Consider the following 21,751-nt stretch of genomic DNA (forward strand, 5'->3'; position numbering starts at 1 on the left):
TGTTTCAGTTTGTTATAAAACATACATAAACAAACTTTGGTAATATTGGCTGTCAATCTGTCATAAATTAGGCATGCAATGCTTCTAAGGAAGAAAATTTTTAGCCTGGTGCCCAAACTGAATTCTTCTTCATCATGAAACTCTTCATTTAACTAGTTAGGACAATCTGAGGTACACCATGTACAAATAAGACAGGATTCTAGAACTTAACCCTTCTCCCTCTATGGTGTGTAATTTAAAAAAAACACTTAATAATGATACCTAATGTGTATGGGGATGTATTGGTAATGTATTTGTTAGTACCCTACCTTGTTTTAGAAGACTTTCTAGATACCTTGTTCTGTATGGCATTATACAAAGTCATATGGAGTAAGACAGCATAAATTGAAAATAAGAGAAAAAATAGACTCAGGAATGAAGCAAATACCAAAAATTATTATCAATTCCTGTGTATTTGGTACCAAAGGATAGCAGAAGGTTTCTATCTAACAATATATATAACAGTAGCACTTTTATACAGATTATTTTATACAGCACTTACAACAGTAGCACTTTTATACAGATTACCTCACTATTAACTGTGCCTACAATGCTGGTGAAGCAATCCGCTACTCAAATATATATTCTAACATTCAAGACTTCATGGGACATGAAGCACTTAGCCTCACAGAATATTAAGATTTGTCCCAGATTCAGGTTGTGACACAAGCAATCATGAGACTTCTCTTAAACAGTGCTATAGAAGCATCATGCTTTAGGAAGACAACGGAATATATGCACAAAAACATATTGATTTATTGAATGCCTAGTTCTTTATAATTATTCGTTATCTGAATTATTTATCACTGACTTGACTCTAATCTAGTTATCAATAGCCTTGTTTGGAATATGGGAGAATTAAAGACCAGAGAAATGAAAGGACCTACAGGAGATCTCACAGCTAGGAAGAGTCAGCACTAGGTCACTTATCTCAGCCTTTGGGCCCAGCACCAGTGTTCTTTCTACTATTGTATCAAATCCTAAGTGGGCAGTTAATGGCTTGTTTTTGGACTTGAGGCCACCATGAAATATTAGCAATCCAAAATTTAAGTCCAAAAAGGGCTATAAACTAAATATAAACTCCCGTATAGTGGTTTTTACTATTTAGATAGAAGAGACTGTTTACTCTAAAGCTTATTTTATACTTGAGATTTAATTTTTGAATCTAATATTTTAATAGGCTTAGTAAACATTTTACTCAAAATGACATGAAATAAATGTCTGAAATAATAATGATAATGATAACTATAGTTTAGGGTCCCTTCCAACTCTAATATTCTATAACTATATGTTCCTGAATATTATATATCAGTTTACATGAATCTCATGATTACTCTAGGGTATGTTTTCTATATTTCATACAAATTCCAGATTGTTTTAATCAAAAAAGTTATCCAGGTGAGGTTTTTCTCTCAAGTGTTTTGTCTCCCAATGTTCATTTGCTTGACAATAAAGGAGAATAAGAATTCCCAAAATAAATGTTTTATAATTGACATGCAAAATAACTCCAAAACTAAAACATATTTTCTCCGTCTTAGTAACTAAAGCCATCCAACGTATAATAAACAATCATTTAACAGACATTATTATTGGCAAAATAACTAAAAAGAACTTAAGGAAGGTTCAAGTTTTGCTGATAGGTTTAAAAAAAAAAATCCATGAGCAAAAAGCTAATGAGGATAATCAAATGAGTTGAAAATGTAAGTAAATATATTGAGGCAGATTAAATATGATCATGTCAAAATCATAATATAAAATATTCTAACTGAAAAAGAAGAATTACTGCACAAACTACACAGCTAAAACTCTTGATGTGGTGAAAATATGGTCATATATTGTCAAAGAATCTGTAGTTCATAAAGAAGAATGGTTATGCAATCAATTAATTCTGTCCTCCAATAACTGTAAAATAGATACTGTTTTGCTGAAAATTACAATGGAGGCATTTTTTCCTAGATTTGATCTACCTCCTCTCACATCTAAAATAGTTCTCAAATATCACTCTCTCAAGGAATCTTTAAAAATAGGATAAAACGCTTCTCCTCTACCGAGCCATTTAAACGTCCATCCTTCACCAAGCTAGCCAAACTGCCTTTGAAAATCAAGTACGACACATAGAACTCTTACTCATGGAACTTTTCTTAAAAAAACACTAATGGATGAAGCCACATTAGCAAGAGTCTCTCATTAACACCGGCTGTCAGAGTGATACAGACAGTTGGTAAAATAATCAATGGCCAGCACTAAAAGAAATTTTTATTTGACATATTTTTCCCTTTTAGCTGCAGACACCATGTCTTCTTTGAAGATTCATTTTTGTGTTTGCCTGAGGTTACATTTGGATGCTGAGAGACTGAGTAGGGCCGATTCACTATAGCATAGTAAGACCAGTCATTGGATCAGACACTGGGAACCAGTGGATGATCTGGTCCTCAGTTAGGCCCAAACAGAGACACGAGGGTGCCCGGAGCAAGCTAAACATTAGCATCCATTCCAACCACGAATACATAAATCTCTTTTGAATTTTGTTTAATCAGATAAAGAGAATCCGATTTTTCTGCTAATAAAAATTGTATGTTCTCTCCTCATGTTCAAAATAAGGGATTTGTTATATGCATTTACTTCACATACTTCTAGGCCATTCAGCATCTTAGGAAACATATGAAAGGGTTTAACTTTAGATAATAAAACAAGCCAACCATCTTGGGAAATAGCCTCATGTCATGTATTATTTGGTTTCAGAATAGCATCTGACCGTTCCTGACAACTTCTTAAGAGGGAAACTCTCTTGCCTCTTGGTGAAGAGACTTGGAATTATCCCAGGAAGCTAGCACAAATTTTTAACAGACTGGTGAAAAGTGTATTACTTCTAATTTCCACTAGGGATGCTACTGTCTCTACCTGCTGGATCAGGACCCACTGATATTTCATCAATTATGTAAATCCCAGTGGAACCTGGTGTCCTGTTTCTAATTTATTTTAACCCCTCTTAATCTGGCTCTTGTTCAGATTGCCAATGACTTGAGCCCGTGAAATCTCTGAGTTTCCTGACTATAATCAGACCCAAATACTTCCTTAAAATGTTATTTGATAAAGAATACCAACATAAGAAATGTTTTTCACAAACGGGTTCTTGTCTAGGAAGGAGAGGCTTAGGGCTCCAATTCATGAATATTACTGATTTCAAGAAGACAAAGTAAATACTCTCCCCAAGAAAATGGAAACGAATGTCTTGAGCCGGTTTTTGCCTTGCACAAATCTATGAAGAATCAATCCCTTAAAGACTCCAGATAACAGTCTAAGTTTTCAGCCTTACAAAACAACTATTTTAATTGAATACAGAGATTCTCCACCAACTTCAGTCCTCAATTGTTTAAGACTAAAACAAAAGACATTAAAATGGCATGAAATAAAGATGCTGACAAACTCATGACCACGCAGAGTAGAAAATGAGTTTTCAATGAAAGTGATGGTTACTGCTGCTATTAAAATAAATGAGGCCCTATAACTAGAAAGGTCTGGGCCCTTCTCTCCTGTAGTTTATATTAATACATAAAACTCTACATGTGCAGTTTGTTCCACACACACCCTGAAAAAAAATGTGATTGCAAAATGCAACAGAAGTCCATATGTCTACTGATAGTAAACAAGGCTCGCTTAAGAATTCTTTCTAAAAGTCTGGGATGTGCACAATTTATGTTTGAGGGGAAAAAAAAAGTTGCTGTGGAATTATTTCTGACTCATGGCAACCGCATGTGTATCAGAGTAGAACGGTACTACAACGGGTTTTCAATGGCTGTTTTTTTCAAAAGTAGATTACCAGGCCTTTCTTCCCAGGAGTCTCTGAGTGAACTGAAACCTCCAACCTTCTGGTTAGCAGCCAAACATGTTAACCTTTTCCACCACCCAGGGATTCTCCCTTCGTCTTACAGCTATAGAAAAGAAAATGAAAGGGGAAATTTCTGCATTGCAATGATGTCACAGGAGCATTTTCTTTCCTGGTTGTAAGAACCTCTGTCACCTTTATATATCAGTCTCTGTTCCTGCTTTTCAATCTGTTGAAGAAATGAGTATGAGCAGAAGCAGAAAAGTTGCATGAAGTAGTTCATATCACTTTTGATTTTTAACTCCAAACTTCAAAAAACTCACTATAAGTTGTAGCAGGAAAAATTCTCTGTATCCGAAGTAATACTAACTGGTAAATAAATAGAACATGCTGCTTTTTAATAAATGTACCCAAAAAAATTATTTTAACCAGACAGGAAAAAATCCTTATTGAAAGGGAATTAATGTGGAAGAAATTCATTCTTCTTCCAACAAACACACATCAAAAATTGGCATTCCGCAATCCTTAGGCAAAAGTAGCATTCCGTTAAAAGTCAGAGATGCAAGCATTTTTCCAGATAAATGAATTCCATTTCTAGTCTGTTACTTTGAAAAGACTACAACTTAGTTAATTATATGACAGTATAGGCACACCATCATCAAACAATCCCCAAGCCACAATATCCCAGGAGAATCATGCCAATCCTTCTTTCTAACATGTTTTTAATTAACAAAGGAAAAATATTATGAGTTTCCTATGTTTATTTCCAGATTATAACAATATACTACAATGACGTCATGGGGACTATTTGAAGGTCTTAAAATAAAATCTGAATGAGTAAGACAGAGGGAGACACAGCTGTCATTGAGTCTACTCTGACTCACAGCAACATTATGTACAACAGAACAAAACGTTGCCCAGTTCTGCGTCATCCACCAATCCGTCTCACCAAGGGTCTCCTCGCTGCCCCTCTACTTCACCAAACACGATGTTTTCCTCCAGCAATTGATCTTCCTTATGATGTGCCCAAAGGAAGCTAGTCAATGTTCTGTCGTGATCCATAGGGTTCTCATTGGCTAATTTTTGGAAGCAGATTCACCAGGCCTTTTTTCCTAGTCTGTCTTAGTCTGGAAGCTTTCACTGAAACCTATCCACCATGGCTGACCCTGCTGGTGTTTGAAATACCGGTAGCATAGCTTCCACAATACAACAAACTGTCAGACAGTAGTGGAACAGAGAGAAGAACATAATATATCCCTAAATAGAAAGATTTGCTATCATATAAATGACACTTCAATCTCAAAATAAAATACAAATTTAAGAAAATTCCAATCTGAATCCCAATACGGTTTTATTTGGAATTGATTTTAAAAATTATATACTTCATGTGATTAGAATGTGTATGAATAAATGAAAGAGTGAAAATTGACAAGAAATTTTTTAAAGAAAATGGGGCTTTAAGATGGAAAGGACAATTAGGGAAGCTTGCCCTACTAGATATTGAAATTTGCTAGGAAGCCGCTATAATCAAAACAATATTTTATTTACATAAAAATAGACTAATACAAGTGAAACTAAATATAAAATCCAAAAAAAATTAATATATGACAAGAGTGGCTTTTCAGTCTTTAATTGATGGATTATCTAATGATATTGCCACAAATGCCATCTATTTGGGAAAAAAATAAAGTCACACCATGTGCATAAATAAATTTCAAATGGATTAAAGATCTAGTTTAAGCCCATAAATATATTAAAATAAAACCAAGAGGATATGTGTAGACCTTCCTCAGAGAGACATAAAACCCAGCATTCCCAACAAGAAAAGTTTGGCAGATTTAACTTTATTAAAATGTAAAATGGCTCTATGATAAAGATTGTATTTTCTCACTAGGAGAAAATATTTGCAACCCTTATGACTAACCATTGGTAAATGTTCATATACAAACCAAACTAAGCCAAACCCATTGCCGTCAGTTCAATTCTGACTCATAGCCATCCTATATGATGGAGCAGAACTGCCCCATAGGGTTTCCTAGGCTGTAAATTTTACAGAAGCAGACTGTCACATGTTTCTCCCGGGGAGGGGCTGGTAGGTTCAAACCACCCACCTTTCAGTTAGCAGCCAAGTGCTTAACCACTGCACCACCAGGGCTCTTTTCCATATACAAAAAGCCCCTTAAATTGCCTAATAGAAAGCTGGAGAAATGATAAAACATAGTACCCAGAAGAAGCTTAAATGGTTAATATGCATTTAAAAAGTGCTCAAGTCCATTAGAAGTCTGGAAAATACAAAGAAAAGAAAAGACAACAAGGAGAGGCCATTTTTAGCTCACCAGATGGGCAAAAATCAGAATAACACCCAGTAATGACAAGGACTCTCACATTGTCGTGTTGAGAGTGTGAATTAATATATTTTTGGAAAGTAACTTGGTATATTTATCAAAATTAAAATGTGTATAACCTTTGAACCAGCAATTCAATGTCTAAAAAGTTGTCCGTAAGAAAAAAAACAAGAATCACCAATGCTTAAAAATGAACGTCATTTATGGTAACAAAAACTGTTATCCTACACTCCCATCAGTACGGGAACAGTCAGATAAACTATCATAAAATCAAGCATTTTTATTTTGTTAACTGCCATCGTGTAGACGCCCTACACATGAGGTCTGCACGCACAAGGACATGAAATGATGCCCGAGCCTGAACTGCTAGTTTCATGATTGGTTGAAGATCAGACCATTGTGATCCACTGGGTTTTCATTGGCTGATTAAGTTGCCAGGCCTTTCTCCCCAGTCCATTTGAGTCTGGAAGCTCTGCTGAAACCTTTTCAGTATCATAGCCTCCACTAACAGACCTGGGTCTGCCACATGGAGGATGAGAATTTTACCACTGAACCACCACTGCACCTGAAAATCATACTAGGGAACACTGTATAGCCATAGAATCTATAGAATATTGTATAACTATTATAAAGAATCAGGTGTCCTAGTGGTGCAGTGGTTAAGCGCTTGGCTGGGAACCAGACGGTCGGCGATTCAAACCCACCAGTCACTCTGCAAAAGTAAAGACTTGGCAATCTGCTCCTGTAAAGATTACAGCCTAGGAAATCCTATGGGGCAGTTCTACTCTGTCTGTCCTATAGGGATGCTATGGATCAGAATCCATACGACGGCAACAGTTCTCGTTATAAAGAATAGGTTAAATCTGCATATACTAACTTGAGAAGATATTCATTATATACTCTTAAAGTAAAAGAGCAAGTTATATGTATAGTGTAGTATTTAAAAAAAACTGCTCTATCTGCATGTATTTATAGATAAGTAGAAAAATATATAGAATGATACATATCAAGTGGTTAACATTAATTTCAAAGAATGGGAAGAGAGGGTGTACAGATTGAAAAGAGAAAGGATAAGGCTAGTATTTAAACAGTTACATTATTACTTCGGAAATTTAAAAATACAAGTATATTCTAAAAACAATATATTACCCTTGTTCACGGACACTTTTTTCATCCGAGACTTCACCTTCTCCTTTGGCCTTCATATATCCCTATCACTGTCACCTGGTCCCTTGGAGCAGGTCACTCATAGATTTAAGTGACCACTCAAAGACTTAGTGTAATTCAAAATGTTTAACTTACTAAAACACCGCCTAAATGTGACCTAACCAAGACTCCTAATAATTAGTATTGAAAATGAAATTTCCACTTAGTTTTTCCTGTATGTTTTTAAGAAAAAGGGAGAAATGGAATCTAGAGCTCTGCTATCTTATCCCTCAGAATTTGTGAAAAATAATCTGTCATCTGAACTTTCTATTCACTGTAAAAATTTAAGTCTAGGATATCTCAAACCAGCTCAGTTATTTATCAAATTATTCTCTGAGAGCATATCCATTGACACGAGTATTTTCATACACAAATAGTCAATATTTACTTTCCAAAGCATGGGCACAATTTTCAAAATATTGAGGCATTTTTGTAATAATAATAAAAAAAGCGCTAACATTTTTTGAAGGTTTACTTTGTACCAGGCACTGTGCATAAGTGCTTTATATAATTTCATTTCATCATCACAATAATTCCATTAGGTAGATAATATTATCCCTACTTTACACATGAAGAAGCTGAGGTTAGGGATGCTAAGTAATCTATACAAATGTATGTAACCAGGTATTGGCTTAGCCATTGGAGAGGCCACTTGCCCCCTTATAGAGGAGCAAGGCCACCACTGAACCTGGTCTCCCTCAGAATATCCCAAGGACTTGTGAGATAGGTCTGCCAGGGTTCATAGACAGGACCATAATCATAGACAAGACCACAGATGTTCCAGGAGATCCACTCATTTTTATGGTAGACAGGTTGGTTCTGGACAGTGAGCCATCTATCAGCCAACGAGTTTTTACTTCAGTACCTAAATCCTAGAGCAAAAGGGTTGTGCTAAAGGAGTAGATAAACACTATATGAACAGAAACATAACTCCCAGAGGCCTCTGAGAATATGAGGCATCAACAAACCTTGGATCTGCACAATATTGCAACCGACACTGGGCATCCACTGCTTGGGAGCAAACCAGCAGCAAACGCATTTAGAGGCCATTAGACGTGGTGTCCAGAACCTGTCAGTTTGTCATACTTTGGCAGCTTGTGTGTTGCTATGATGCTAGAAGCTATGCCACTCGTATTTCAAATACCAACAGGGTCACTCATGGTCAGCAGGTTTCAGCAGAGCTTCCAAACTGAGACAGACTAGGAAGAAAGGCCTGGTGATCTACTTCTAAAAATCAGCCCATGAAAACTCTAGGATCACAACAGAGTATTGTCCAAAACAGTGGCTGCAACAATGGACTCAAGCATACCAACAACATGAAGATGGTTCAGGACCAGGTAAAGTTTTGTTTTATTGTACATGAGGTCACCATGAATCAGAGCCAACTCGACAGCAACTAACAACACCATCAATAGTTAGAGATATTGTCCCAGGTACCAGAGCTGCAGATTGGGGGAAAAACGGTTGGTACCACATTGTCTCTGAGAAAGCTAACATGCAGCAGGCAGTAGGCCTCTGAGTTAGAAATGAGCTTCTGTGGGATGGATAAGATGTAGAGAAATGTTTCATTATAACTGTTCTGTTTACCTTGTTTTCATCACGACCACCATCCCTGTTGAAGCCTCCCAGATCTGACCTAGATTTTCCCACAAAGAATTTTGGACGACTCTTCCACGTCTTTTAATTCTTCTTTGAGGACAACCTTTAAGGAGAAAAGTTCATTGTATTTAGAATGTGAGAGTCAAAGACAATACTAAGGTGCTTTAGATTAATCTATAGGCATGGCTAAAGAGAACTCCAAAAACATACAGAACAGACTCTTGGAACAATGAGCTTTCACTAGCTTGTACTCAATTAACTTTGCAGATACTCAAAGTAAAATGCCTACTGGTAACACAAGATTGACTTTCCAGCTTTTTTATTGCCCACAGGAATTTTCTGATGATTTGATTCCAGTCTACTAAAGCCAAGAAGTATTATGGCATGGCATCAGAGATATAAAGATTGAAAAGAGATTTGTAGTAATGATCAGTCTGCACCAGTCAAGGCCCCAGCAGGAAACAGATGGCAAGCTCAAATAAATCAGTCATTGAAAACCCTAAGGAGCACAGTTCTACTCTGACACACATAGGGTTGCCAGGAGTCGGAATTGACTCCAAAACAGCTGGTTTTTTGGGGAGCAGGGTGTAAGACACCACCAGGGATACTGAAGAGCCTCAAGGCTAGTAATTCTAGTTATCGTCTCTAAGCCTGAAGTGAGAAGGGGAGGGAGTGGTTATCAGGAGAGAGTTGTGTACAGATGGCCATCTGATGGGAGCTGTGAACTTCAGATGAGGGATACAATAAGCCAATGGGAATCCACAGGGAGGAGGCTGGGAGTCCTCCCTTCTTATGACCTTCTGTTGATGCCTCCTCATTGGCCAAACCCAATTTGTGACCAGAGAGCAAGGGAAACCACTGATGAAATCCAAAAAGGTCAGCCAGCTTGCCACAAAGCAAAGAGGAGAATTAGGGGAAGTGATTCTGAAGGAACAAATGGAACCGAGTACACTATGTGTCTTACAGTTTAATGCGTGTAGCATGCCAGGCTGATGACGGTTTAAAGCTAAGGAAACATCCAGGATCTTTTGGCATAGTACATGGAACAGCAATATCTCCTTCAGATCACAAACTGAGCAGCACAAACATGACTTTAGCAGTGATGTCAGGGGACAGGAATTCTTTCACTTCTAGGGACTGGGTCCTTCTCAAGAGCAAAATGATCATTAATTTCAGGCTTGGCATTTCCCAGTCTGTTTGTAGAGACCAAGTACACTGCAAGCATACACATCTGCAGAGTCAGTAGAAACCTGTAACCCCATTTCCTCTGCTGCCGTCATTACAGTGCCTGACTTAGAGAGAAAACTAGTGGGAGAAGGGACAGAAAGGAGGGAAGATGAATGTTCTTTAGGTTTTTACAAGCCATGTGCACGTATTTTAAGGATTACTGGTTTCCAGCAAGTCAAGGGTACAGTGCTGGCTATGTGTACGTGAAAGTACTATGACGGCCTCCGATTGAGTCATAGTACTCAATGAGTCAGTAATCATTCTATGTGTCCAGGAGGTTTCATTTTTCTAGGTATGACACTGGTAAACTATCAGCACTGTATGAAGGGTTTGGAATTCATTTCCTCTCATTGGAATATTTCAAGGGTAATCTCAACTGATCTCCAGGACTCATGACTGTGAGGTAATATGTCACTGTAAGATTTTAACATATGGTTAAGTCCAGGATGTTAACAGTGTCATATACAATAATATCTCTATAATAAAAAGTATGCCAGGGTATCTTTTACGTTGTCTGCTTGCTAGGGTTTCCAACATCTTTGTGTATATATATTTATACACATATATAAAAAAATGGAGAAAAATCTTGCAAAGGAAAATAACTGACAGTTCTAAAAAATCCTAAAATCCTACAAGAAAGTCCTGAAGGAAGCATGAGGAGATGTCAAAACGGAACAGAAGCCAGTTTGAAAGGACTCCCACTGGCCAAATTGTGAACAATCTGAGCACCAAAATAAATAACGATATTAACAGATTATAATTCATCGAATAAAAGTATCAATGAGTTCCTACTGATATAAATAAATAAGTGAATAAGTAAACAGGGAGAGGAGAACACTTTTCTTCAAAGTAGAAGGCCAACTAATAAACGTAGAAGAAATGATTGAATTAGAAAAATCTCCATCTCCCAGGCATCATAGTAATAATTAATTCAGCCAAGAAATATCAATGGATATTCCAACTAGAGGCATTGCTATGCTGGAGCTGGCTCATACTGGCTCACAAGAGTCAATTGTTAAATTTTCAGGAATTTTGCGAGTCAGTTGTTAAGCATAGCTCTTCTTAAAGATTGCATCATAGGAATGTGTGATAAATAATATTAAAAACAAAGGTAGCAAGTACGCAAAACTCGTCACTTGGGCTCCAACCCCACACTTTGGGCACCACAGCCCTGAGCAGATACTTTTTACTCTGCTTTGGCCTGTACCAGGTCACTGCCGCCCCTGTCCTCCTGCACACAAGCCCTTCTCACCCTGCTCAGGTTCCAGTACCCCATCCACTTCCTTTCCTCCTACAGGGACACCTATTTCATTTATTTTGGAGAGGTAAAATTGTCACCTGCAGCTCCAGACATGTATTTTAAGAGCTCAGTGTTACCAGAGACAAATAAGCTTCTCTTTCCCAGTCGTTCTAGCATATGTTCCAGGACCGACACCCATTTGTTCAGTTTAAGTCACGCAGTCATCCCTCAGCTAATCACCATGGTAGCAGTGGGAGCAGGAGGAATGAGGATGGAATGTGCTGATTGGACAGGCTTGGGCCGCGTGCCCAGGAAACAGGGAGCTGGGTCAGCCCCTCCTGGACCACGTAGTCTGAGAATGAGATGGAAATTGGTTCTCTGAAGGAAAACAGAGATGCTACAACCAGAAAAGAAGAATGGAAAGGCAATAATAACCAAAAACCTTGCAAGTATTTACATACTTAGGAAATAAAGAACAGTAGAACCAGCACCCCCCCCAAAAAACAAAACAAACAGTGGTGGCAAGAATGAGCAACAACTCAGGTAACAGAAATGGAATACAATGTCACCAGAAACAAGGGAAGAACATTTCAAGAGGGAGACGACAAAAGCGTTTATGCAGCAAACATTAAAGAGAATAGCACAAAAGGAAAAAAAGCCTTTGTATTTTGTGTTCATCAGTGACCTTGCCAGAAGCCACTTGAGCAGAGTCATGGGGACACAGGTCACATTCCAGGGAATTAGGGATTGAGTGGATGGTGGGACTGATACAACAGGCAAAGACTCATTTGTCAAGAAGTTTGGCAGTGAAGGGAGAAGTGGGATAACATAGGTGAAGGCATTTTTTTTTTTTGAAGGGGCTAACAGTATGTTTACAAGCAGACAAGAAAGTACGAGTTAATTTTGTCACATGTGAGAACTCTCTGGAAACTGATTCATATAAATGGACTCTACAGCTAACTGACTACTATTTGAGCTGTATTTCAAATGATGTTACCTTTGTATTCCCTAAGAAATAACCCTGTCCTGTAAGCAGAGACTCGTAAGAAGCAGAGAGTATCTTACTTATTGGTTTACCAAAAGAGGTTGACATGTGCCTCTGAATAAATGAATAATAAAAAAACACTTACGTTTTCTCTGTTGAAATAGATGGCTCAATATTGATAAATTGCACATGCAAAGCTTCAGATTTCAAATCTTCACTATCAAACAAATAGAAGCAGGCCAATTAAAAAAAACCGGCCTAAATTGTGGAAATCCCACAGAAAGACATGTCCAAGTAGTTCAATCTTTACACTTGAACATCATATGTCTGCAAGATGAGTCATTCAGTTCCAAGAAGACAGTTTTCCAATCATTTTTCAACAAATATTTGAGTGTTTACTATATGTTTCAGTAATTACAGTAGTCTGTAATATGGGTTTCTTTTAGTAAAAATTGAAAAGCCCTTTTGTTTGATTGCCCTTTTTCAGATAAATTCTCTGAGCTTTTCAATATAATCTAAAATATCAATCACTAGGAAAGTTATCCAGTTTGGAAATCTTGATACATTCTCAAATGAGAACATGTTGTGCCTGGAGCAAGAACTGAATCTCCTCTCTTTTTTTTCTGTTGTCCTTCCTTGAGGGTAAGACTAGTTTAGAATAATGATTGCGCATTTAAACAGTGAACATAGCTGCACTCTCACGAGAGCCCTTGTAAATCTCCATCTACATAATCCTAATGAAAAATGAGAATGAGGAGCAAGTGAAGAAAAGTCCCTTAATAACAATATAACACCTTCATTGGGATTTGTACCATTTGAGTTTCCATTTAGTCAGAATTGGCTAAGAAATTCAAATGTGCCTGAAGTGGTTCAAAGTGTACAAAAACAGACATGTACTGAGAAAGGGATATTGCTCTTCTAGTCTACTGATGATATATAAACAAATACATGGACAGGTTGAAACTTTACAAGCAAGTTTTTAGCCTCCCCTTTGAACTCAGGAAAGTAGTTATCCCCAGGCAAGAAAACAACTATAAGTAACCCAGTGTCCCCTCTTTTCTTCCCTCTGGCTCCTCTCACTGCTCCCTCTCCGTTTCCCAGTCAATGGCCAGAGGGGAGAATTCCAGAGAAATGCAAGACTCAGCTGTTCCAGGGGAAAGCCTGGACTGCATAAACATGCACTTCTGATCATGTCACGCTCAGGATAAATATATCCCTCACCTGCTCCTCATCACCTGCATGCTCATCCTCAAGATAAATGTTCAGTTTCTTCCTTCACCATCTGGCTCCCGTTTCCCATTCCCAATCCATCCTTGCGTTTGCCCAGCCTCCCTCCCCCACTCCTGTTCCCTTACACTTTTTTACAAATGGCTCTATCTGCCAGGAATGCCTTTCCTCTAGGAAATTAAAATCCCTTAGCTGAGTGGCAATGTGCTTATCTGAGAAAATAGTAAAATCTGAAAGGTATTTCTTGCCACCTACAAAATGAGCCTAAATTTCAATCTAAGATTTTACTTTTGGTCTTTTTTAAGGAACTTTAAATTCTATCTTCGGTAATCTCTTTGAACTGATAAATCATTAGAATCCTAATGGAAACAAGAATAACACCAATGAAACATCAAGAGAAATGCCCAACACCAGATGTGTGATGGGTATAACTTTTCGCTTAACTATATATTGGATTTCACTAAATGAGCTTATATTTACCGGTTCCTTTTGCTTGTTTCTGGGAACCCTTGTGGCGTAGTAGTCAGGAGCTATGTCTGCTAACCAAAAAACGTTGTCAGTTGGAATCCACCAGGTGCTCCTTGGAAACTCTGCAGGGCAGTTCTATCCTGTCCTATTATAGGGTCGCTATGAGTTGGAATTGATTGGTGGCAACGGACTTGGGTTTTTGTTGTTTTCGGTTTTTTTTGCTCATTTGGAGCCCCGGTGACTCAATGGTTAAGAGCTCTGCTGCTAACCAAAAGGTCGGCAGTTCGAATCCACTAGCAGCTCCTTGGAAACCTTATGGGGCAGTTCTATTCTGTCCTATAGGGTCTCTGTGAGTTGGAATCGACTCAATGGCAACGGGTTTGGTTTGGTTTTGGGGTTGCTCATTTACAGTTGAAATGCTGAAGGTCTTATTAGTGTCAATGTATGCAATCAAAATTTTTAAGTAAAAAGCCATTCAAAAATTATACTTAAAGCCTACCATTTAAAAGTCTTTTGCAAACTATAAGTTAAGTTTCTGAGGCATTTGGAGATTCAAGAAATTCATTTCAGACCAACTCTCATGACCGTTATGTATCTTTTCTGTAAAGAATACTACAGCATCAGAATAACCAGAAATTATTTATATTCTAATGTTTAATGGCACTATCTATTCTAGTGTTTTCTGGAGATAAGGAATCACCGGCAGTCCTAGTAGTCTATGATAAATATCAAGGGAGAATAGTATATTAATAATATTCATTACAAGTGATTTAGGAAATAATATTGGAGTTATTATTCCCTCTCCTTGAGCATAGAGAATGTGACCCGGCTGGAGCTGGGCTCACAAGGGCTCTCAAGGACTCACAAGGACACATCAACTGGGCCCTGAGGTATAAAGACAATAGCTAAGATAATCTTGGAAAATATCTTTTAGGGAAACTTTCACATAGAGCCAATCAAACAGAACACAAAAGACTTCCCACTCTTATCTTTTTCTATCAGCATTTAGTAAATAGAAATTTGTTGGACCAGTGAAGACCCTCCTGACTGTCATTACTGAAACCTGTACCAATGATTGTTAAGAAAGACAATTCAAAACATAGGATCACAGTTTCTAGCCAATCTGTGAAAAGGTGAAGTTTTCAATGGTTTCGCCCATTTGTAGTGTTAAAATATACTGATGATTCTGTAATGGTCTTTGGACTCAGAGACACATGGCTGTGGCAGCATTCTTGTCCGTTTTCACACTCTTGCCTATTCTGTAATGTTCTTTGGACTTGGACAGACATGGCAGTGGCAGCATGCTTTTCCATTTTCCCACTTTTGCCCTTTTCAATATATGCCAGATAAAACTTTCTTTTTGTTTTACTCAACTTTATGATGTTTTTCCCCTACAGCACAAGTTAGAGAATTGGTCCAAAAATCCCTTGTTTTGTGTTTCTCCCACATACTTTTCTTCCTTACAACCCAAGGTTTTGATGGCCTTTGCACCAAAAATCAGACGTTTGGGTTTGGCTCTGGCGTGCCAAAGATGAATTGATTCAAGTTGCTTTTAAAATGAGGATCCCTTGATTCTTAGTTATCTAGTGCTGCTGTAGCAGATATACCACAAATGGATGGCTTTAACAAAGAGAAATTTATATTCTCACAGTTTCAATTCAGGACATCAACTCCAGGGGAAGTCTTTCTCTCTCTGTTGGCTCTGGGGGAAGTCCTTGTCATCAATCTTCACCTGGTCTAGGAGCTTCTCAGTGCGGGGACCCAGGTCCAAAAGACACACTCCACTCCTGGCTCCTCTTGCTCCATGGTAATGAAGTCCCTCTCCTCTCTGCTTGATTCTCTCTTTTATATCTCAAAAGAGATTGACTCAAGATACAACCTAATCCTGTAGATTGTGTCCTGCTTCATTAACATAACTGCCTCTAATCCTGCCTCATTAACATCATAGAGGTTAGGGTTTATAACATATAAGATAATTACATCAAATCACAAAATGGAGGACAAACTAAAAACCAAACCCATTGCTATCAAGTTGATTCTGACAAATAATATTGGGAATCATGGTCTACCCAAGTTGACACACATTTTGGGGGAAACAATTCAATCCACAGCACCTTGGAAACTTAATGTGCAGGTAATGCTGGCTGGAAAAAACAAAAAAAAAGCTCCAAATAAAATCTAATACAACTGATAAAAGCTGGAAAAACTTCTAAAAGGAAGCCATACAATGTTGGTGCTGGAGAGAGTTCCTTAGTTTTGAAAGCTGAAGGATTTTTACACCTAGAGAACCTACCCTAAATACTAAAAAACCAAGCCAAACCCATTGCCATCAAGTCAATTCTGACTCTTAGCAACCCTATAGGACAGAGTATAACTGCCCCATAGGGTTTCCAAGACTGTGATCTTTACAGAAGCAGACTGCCACATCTTTCTCTTGCAGAGGAGCTGGTGGGTTCGAAACTGCTAACCTTTTGGTTAGTGGCTGAGCATTTAACCACTGTGCCACCAGGGCTCCTTATCCCAAGCACAGACATCAATGACCATATTTTTATGTTTGTTTGTCAACCAATCTCTCCCCCTGCAAAGTACTCTCATAAGTGCCACTATGCCAATTTTTTTTACATGTTTTTACATGGAGTTCAGTTCTACTCTGACACACATTATGTCGTCATGAGTCAGAATCAACTCGAAGGCAACTGGTTTGTAGGTATGTATGTACGTATGTATACACACACACACGCACACACAAACACACGCATACATATGTATTTCCCTGTCCACCAAGTTCTTCATTTGTTTTCTCTGCCTACTTTCCCTCTTCATTTTCTTTCATCCCCACACTCAACATTTTGCAAAACTTCTGAAAAAGTTCTAATAGCATTAGAGCCCTCCAGGGAAGCAGAACTCTACAAGCCTAATGAATAAATCGGGTCTTATTCAAAATTCATCTGCTTTTTCAATTACAAAGATATAAAATAGTGACTGTTTTCTAGTGCAATCCATTTGTGTGTTTTCTGAGATCTGGGGATGGAAAAGTAAATTTCTGGGGCAGGGCCAAGGCGGTGGAGTAGTCAGACGCTTCTGGTGGATACTCTTACAACAAAGACCCGAAAAAAAAGTGAATCAATTATATATGACAGTGTAGGAGCCCTGAACATCTAAGGCAAAGGTGAGGAACTGGACTGAGTGGCAGGGGAAGGGAGAGATGGTTCGGAAGCAGTGAGCAGTTGCCAAACCTGACCCAGCGAAAGCCTGAACTGTTCAGGCCTCAGCAGCTCGTGGGTAAGCAGTGGGGCAGGCAAGGTGCATTTTCCACACTGGGAGAGACCCACTGCAAGAGTCTACTCGGCCACCCAGAACCAATGAGAAGCAGCCCTAGATTGGCAAAATGTAAGTACTTGTGTAAGGCCTACCGTGTGGATCAAAAACATCCCCCTTAGGGAAAAACTCCTCTCCCATTTACCTCCCTGCTCCTTGCTGTGAACTGGGACCCAGACTGGCTTCAGCAATTGCCAAGTCCCCTGGGCCGGAAGTAGGATCCGTCAAATGCCCTAAGCCATTCTCATGGCCTTGGAGAGTGAATAAATCAACAAACAGGAAAAAATAAACTGCCGACTCCCCTAAGCCAGGAAACCAGGGTAGGCACAGCTCCTTTGCTTAGGCACAGGCATAAGGGATCCATGGACTTTGAGTGCCTTTGCCCCTGCAGAGACTTGTGTGGGTCCATTTCAATAGTGTAGGCCCTCATTACTGCAGTACAACAGGGTATATACCTGAAGTCTAACTTCAACTGTTTCAGCTGTGAAGTGGCAGGTTCTTGACATTTGACTCTGCTCTGCTCGTTAAGCAGGGCCTTCACTTATCCACATTGGGGGCCTGAGGACTGATGGCTCAACTCATGCCACCTAGCCACCTGTGAGAGGGGCCCAAGAATAAGAGATGCCCCCTAATCCTTACAGCCAACAGCCCTGGGTGCTCATAATCCAGCTGCAAAATCCACCCACCTACGTGCTCTAGGGAACAGGGACACGCCTTCCTCCTGAACACTCAGGGGCGGCCGTCAGCCCCATGCCTTGCTCAGAGTGTCTCCCCGTGCTGCAACCAGATGCCTGTGCCTACACCCATCACCCATGCCTATCTAGGACTGTAGGTGAAAGCCTACACCACAGACTTGGTGGCTATCTACCTGGGCACTTGAGCTGAATCCATACAGGAGGAGTGAGCAGACTCCTGAGTGCACATACCTAGTAATGTATCTAACCACCTGATGACAGGACATTAGAGCTTCAAAGGTGCCAATAATCAAACTAGCTCACACGAGCAGTCTATTTGGGCATATCAAAACAAAACAAGAAGCGAGGACACAGTAAGCAAACATAAAATAACTAAATATAATAACTTGATGGCTCAGAGACAGCAGTCAATATCAAATCATATAAAGAAGCAATCCATGATGGCTTCAGCAAGCTCACAAAATAAAGAATCTAGAAATTTTCCAGAGGAGGAAAATTTCTTGGAATTACCGGAGGCAGAATACAAAAGATTAATATACAGAACTCTTCAAGAAATTCAGAAGGAAATTAAGCAAAACGCAGAACATGCAATAGAGGAAATTAAAAAGATTAGAGAAGAGCATAATGACAAATTTAACAGGCTGCAAGAATCCATAGAGAGACAGTAATCAGAAATCCAGAAGATTAACAATAAAATTTCAGAATTAGACAACTCAATAGAAAGTCATAGGAGCAGAATTGAGGCGATGGAAGTCAGAATTAGTGAGATTGAAGATCAAGCACTTGACACCAACTTATTTGAGGAAAAGTCAGGTAAAAGGATTTAAAAAAATGAAGAATCCCTAAGAATTATGTGGGACTCTATCAAGAGGAATAATCTATGAGTGAATGGAGTACCAGAACAGGGGGGGAATAACAGAAAATACAGAGAGAATTGTCGAAGACTTTTTGGCAGAAAACTTCCCTGATATCGTGAAAGATGACAAGATACCTATCCAAGATGCTCATTGAACCCCATATACGGTAGATACAAAAAGAAAGACACCAAGACATACTATAATGAAACTTGCCAAAACCAAAGATAGAGAATTTTAATAGTGGCTAGGGATAAATAAAAAATCATCTACAAAGTAGAGTCAATAAGAATAAGCTCAGACTACTCAGCAGAAACCAAGCAGACAAGAAGGCAACCGGATGACATATATAAAGCTTTGAAGGAAAAAAACTGCCAGCGAAGAATTATATATCCAGCAAAACTATCTCTCAAATATAATGGCGAAATTAGGGCATTTCCAGATAAACAGAAGTTTAGGGAATTTGCAAAAACCAAACCAAAATTACAAGAAATACTACAGGGAGTCCTCTGGTTAGAAAATCACTAACATCAGATAACAACACAAGACTAGAACACAGGACAGAGCAACCACATATCAACCCAGATAGGGAAGTCACAAAAGGAAATCAAAGCTAAAACACTGAAAATAGGGAAACAGATGTCAATATGTAAAATACGACAACATTAAAACAAAAAAGAGGGACTTAAAAAACGTAGACATAGATTTTTCATACGGAGAGGACGTCAAGGCCATATAAAGAAATAAAAGACAGGTATTAACTTAGAAAAATAGGGGTAAATATTAAGGTAACCACAAAGGAAACTAACAATCCTACAAGTCAAAATAAAAAACTAGAAAAATATAGAGTCAGCAAACACAAAATCAATAACAATGAAAAAGATGAAAAGAAAATACATAAAGAAAAACAACTAAGCACAGAAAATTAAGGGGAACAAAGAAACTGTGAACAACACACAAAAAAAGACATCAGAATGACAGCACTAAACTCACACCTATCAATAATTACACTGAATGTAACTGGACTAAATGCACCAATAAAGAGACAGAGAGTGGCAGATTGGATAAAAAACACAATCCGTCTATATGCTGCCTACAAGAGACACACCTTAGATTTAAAGACACAAACAAACTAAAACTCAAAGGATGGAAAAAAATATATCAAGGAAACAGCTTTCAAAAAAGAACAGGAGTGGCAATATTAATCTCTGACAAAATAGACTTCAAAGTAAAACCCACCACAAAGGATAAGGAAGGGCACTATATAATGATTAAAGGCTCAATACACCAGGAGGACATAACTATAATAAATATTTATGCACCCAATGACAGGGCTCCAAAATACACAAAACAAATTCTAACAGCACTAAAAAGAGAGATAGACAGCTCCACAATAGTACTAGGAGACTTCAACACAATATTTTCAGTGAAGGACAGAACATCCAGATAGAAGCTCAACAAAGACACGGAAGAGCTAAATGCTACAATCAATCAACTTGATCTCATGGACTTATACCAAACACTCCACCCAACAGCGGCCAAGTATGCTTTCTTTTCCAGTGCACTGGACTGTGGGACATAAAGTGATACTTGTGGGGAGTGTGCCTCTTAGCTCAAGTAGATACAAGAGACTAAATGGACAGCTTCTGTCCAGAGGTGAGATGGAAAGGCAGAGAGGGTTAGGAGCTTGTTGAATGGACATGGGGAATGAGGAGTGGAAAGGAGGAGTGTGCTGTCACAGTAAGGGGAGAGGAATTAGGGTCACGTAACAATGTATGTATAAATTTTTGTGTGGTAGACTAACTGAAGGGTAAATTTCATTTAAAGTACAACAATATAAAAATTTTAAAAAGTGTTAAAAAGCAAAGGTATCACAATTAAAAAAAGAGAGAGAGAGAAAAGTAAGTTTTTTAAGAAAAGTTCATTAGGGGTGGCAAAGTAGAACCTAACAAAGCCCAAGAACTGAATGGTGAAAAAAAAAAAAAAAACTACAGTTGACTTCAGCATACACCTAGAACATTCTAAAGCTAGAATCCAGAGGGATGCCAGGATATTCAGGTTGCAGCTCTCAGCAGTAGTTAAGTAATGATGGCAAAACACTGATATCTAGTTAGTTATTTAATTCTCCTTAATTGTAACATTTGGGAATTAAGGAAAAAGCTGCCTTCTCCCACATGAATTCCTTGCAATCCCAGTTCTCCCCAACTTCCTGTGCCATTGTATCAGTTTTCCTCATCTAGAGGAAATCAAACTTTACATTACATGTGTCTTGAAAGAGAGTTCTCCCTTGGTATTCTTCCCTGAAGCACCTGAAATGGTTTCCCATTCAGTCTGTTTGTGCTTGTATCTGTTTCAACTATCTAAAAATGACAGGCCTGGTCATCCAATCCAACCTGCTGCTTTCTCTTTCAGCTATTTAGGCCATGTTTGACTTAGAATCAGAAAATAAGTTCCTGCCCTTTTTAAATGAGGTGAAACAGAGGTTCAGAAAACTAAGGCATTTTCCCAAAAACCATTGAACTGTTTAGTGGCCAATCCATTTCTAATTCCAGTGTTCATTGGTTAAATCTTGTCCCTTTGTGATCAGTCAGAGAAGAAATTTCTCCAAATGGTGGAAATGATAAGATTTTAATAAGGAGATGATTTACATAGGTGTGAGCTACTTAAAAAAATAAGGAATGATGACACATCCAAAAACTAGCAACAGGAAGTTGCCAGTGGG

The sequence above is a fragment of the Trichechus manatus genome, unplaced genomic scaffold (genome assembly GCF_000243295.1).
Source record: "Trichechus manatus latirostris isolate Lorelei unplaced genomic scaffold, TriManLat1.0 scaffold00287, whole genome shotgun sequence".
Taxonomy (NCBI): domain Eukaryota; kingdom Metazoa; phylum Chordata; class Mammalia; order Sirenia; family Trichechidae; genus Trichechus; species Trichechus manatus.